The sequence below is a fragment of the Xyrauchen texanus genome, chromosome 3 (genome assembly GCF_025860055.1).
Source record: "Xyrauchen texanus isolate HMW12.3.18 chromosome 3, RBS_HiC_50CHRs, whole genome shotgun sequence".
NCBI classification, from domain to species: domain Eukaryota; kingdom Metazoa; phylum Chordata; class Actinopteri; order Cypriniformes; family Catostomidae; genus Xyrauchen; species Xyrauchen texanus.
In genome coordinates, this window is record NC_068278.1 from 11662187 (window position 1) to 11665491 (window position 3305).

Sequence of the window (3305 nt, forward strand, 5' to 3'; positions counted from 1 at the left end):
TGTCTTTTCGTTGCAATTCTTCCCATAAGTCCTGTAGGCCTACCCCTGAGTTTTCTCTTTACTGTTGTTCATGAAACTGTGTTGAGCAGGTAGAATTCAATGAAGCTGTCAGCTGAGGACATGTGAGGCGTCTATTTCTCAAACTAGAGACTCTGATGTACTTATCCTCTTGTTTAGTTGTACATCTGAACTTCCACAATCTCTTTCTGTCCTTGATAGAGCCAGTTGTCCTTTGTCTTTGAAGACTGTTGTGTGCAGCTTTGTATGCAATCAGATACAGTTTCAAGTATTGTATAGCCTTCATTCCTCAAAACAATAATTGACTGATGAGTTTCTAGAGAAAGCCGTTTCTTTTTAGCAATTTTTTTTTACCTAATATTGACCTCAAGACATGCCAGTCTATTGCATACTGTGGCAACTCAAAAACAAACACAACGACAATGTTAAGCTTCATTTGATGAACCAAATAGCTTTCAACTGTGTTTGATATAACGGCAATTTTCCAGTACTAAATTATCAAACTAGCATGATTACTCAAGGATAAGGTGTTGGAGTGATGGCTGCTGGAAATGGGGCCTGTCTAGATTTGATCAAAAATAACTTTTTTCAAATAGTGATGGTGCTGATTTTTTACATCAGTAATGTCCTGACTATAATTTGTGATCAGCTGAATGCCACACTGGTGAATTGAAATACCAATTTCCTTCCGAAACATAAAAATCTGTACATTATTCCACACCGGCGGCCAAAGGTTTGGAATAATGTACAGATTTATTTAATTTATGTAGCTAATGAGAATCCCTGAAATTATCGCACTTATTTTGAGACAAAATTATTATTTAGCCTATCATTTTCATTTTTGTTTAAGGTGATTCAATCTAAAGTGTTTTTTTTTTTATATCCGACCAATAAGTGAAAGGATAGAATTTGGATAGTATTATCTTAATGCGTTCTAATAAATAAATAAATAAAACATCTTGCCATCTCAAAATGTTCCTAAGTTTACAAATGTTTTATAACTATTGTCCCTATAGTTACACAATATCACTATAACCCCCCTGGGGGACATTGCCCCAAGTGTGGGAGGCTCCCTAGCCACTTATTTTTTTATTATTTAAAGGGTAACTAAACCCCTGCTCAGAGTCTGACTCCACCCACCAGCAATATTTGAAAAATGCTCGAAAAGTGGGCAGACCCCAGCAGGGATAGAGGGGACGAACCGAGGGCGGGGCTGAGCGGGGGGGGCGTGCACCTGAGACCCGTAGTGACAGATTAATTGACAGCTGCTGTCAGACTCTAAAATGGAGAGTGACTGGAGTGACGCAAGTAGCTTTGCCACGGAGCCGTCTTTTGAAGTCGAGGACCTTTCTCCCCCACCTTCACCTGAAGTGGAGGAGGGTGAATTGTCTGTGGACACAGGGCCGGAGCCATATCAATTCGAGCCGCTGGCTCAAACTGCGGTTTTAACTCCCTGTTGAGCATCCGAGTGCGCATTCACCTTCACTCGTGTGCAGGAAATGTGTCTCATATCGACGACACTGATCGTCGATATCGTGGCAAGACAACATCCAGAAAAGACCTACAGAAAGAGTTTGATGGATCAGGTCAGGTGAAAATGGTCTGTTCATTTATTTTATTTAAACCACCAAACAGAATTGCAAAAATAATCACAATCCCACGTCTTCTATCGCCCCGGACTCACACCATTGGTTGAGCCAAACGAAACGCTGTTCAGTGATGTTTATCCTTTTAGCAGGATTTTTATTTAGCAAGCTTCACTTGAACATAACATCAGTTAGCTGTTCTCTCAACTTAGAAGAATGTGACGTAAAGCGTAACGTCATCATGTACAAAACCGTATACCTCCAAATAAAACTATACAGGTAGTCAATACCGTAATACAATGTATAAGGGTGCAATACATTTAACACTCCCGCATCGACGCTAAGCGCTTGTCAACCCCAGAGGATTAACTTTAGCCTAACCATAAATTGTGATTCAAATATATATGATCACTCACCTCAAGATGCCGCTGAGGTGGTGGAGTCCATGCAGGAGGAGCAGCGTTTGGCACTGTGTCAAGCTTTCAGCGCGACCTGTTTGGAGAAGCCCATTTCCACCTCCATTGCATTGGAGAAGCAATCCCGCAAAAATGCAGTTTGCACACTCCTCCAGCTCTAGGCGGGAACTCGAGGTCTTCCAGAACAAGGACGTGCAACCCCTGGCTCTAATTTCCAAGTCTATATGGAAAGCAATACAGTCCAGCAGTGCTGTTGCAACCAGCAACATTACACCTACGCTACCATCCTGACCACTGTACTAAATACAGATAATCTACGCTAACTTGAAGCTATCCTAACTGACCTAATACTATGCTACTAACTAACTATGCTTCTAACAATACTACACTAACAAATATGCTAATTAACTACCTAAGCTACACGAAATAATCTAAATAACTATATAAATGCTATGCTAAATAGATGCTAAAATACTCTATCCTGATCGTTTTCAAAACTCGCAATTCCAACTCCTGACTCGCTACAGTGGTTTTGACGAAACGAGATGGTTTTTATACTGCCATGGGCGTGGTAGCTCGTACCAAGGGCGTGGTGAGTTGGAACCTGCTTATGTCAGCTGTCACAGCTTACGTCACGAAGTACCGCAAACAGCCAATAGGAAAGTTCAACTGCAGTAGCCACCGTTCAACCTGAAGAGGGCAGCACTCAGACGTTTTTACACCATATATTGTAGAATTAAAACACTTTATACACAAATGTCAAAAAAATTACTTGAATCAATGACCAGTACTAATAAAGCCCCATTCTTAAAGATCATTAACTAAAAAAAGTTGGTTTAGGGTTTAGTTACCCTTTAATTAATTAATAAAAAATAAAAAAACGAAACTTCCGTTATTATTTATTTTCACACAAATGATGTAAAAACTATAAAAAAAAAAAACCTAAAAAAAAAAAACTCTGTGACCAGAAAAAAGCACATGTAGCCCTGCAAGTGTCTGTTACCATCAAGTCAGAAAGTGTTTTCAGAGGTTATAAAAACAGGACATAAACTGTAGAAAATCCTATATCTAAACAAATCCTAAATCTAAACTGCGTTTTTTTTATGATATTAGGCGTTTCTTCTCTACACATACAATTTACAACAAAAATCCCAACACACGTGTGAATTTTCTTTCATTCATTCAGTCAGACAGTCAGTCAGTCATTCGCCACCACTCTACTAAAAAAGCTTTTGTGAACAATGTGAAAAGGGAAATCACAAGTTTGTTTGTGACGCGTCCTTAT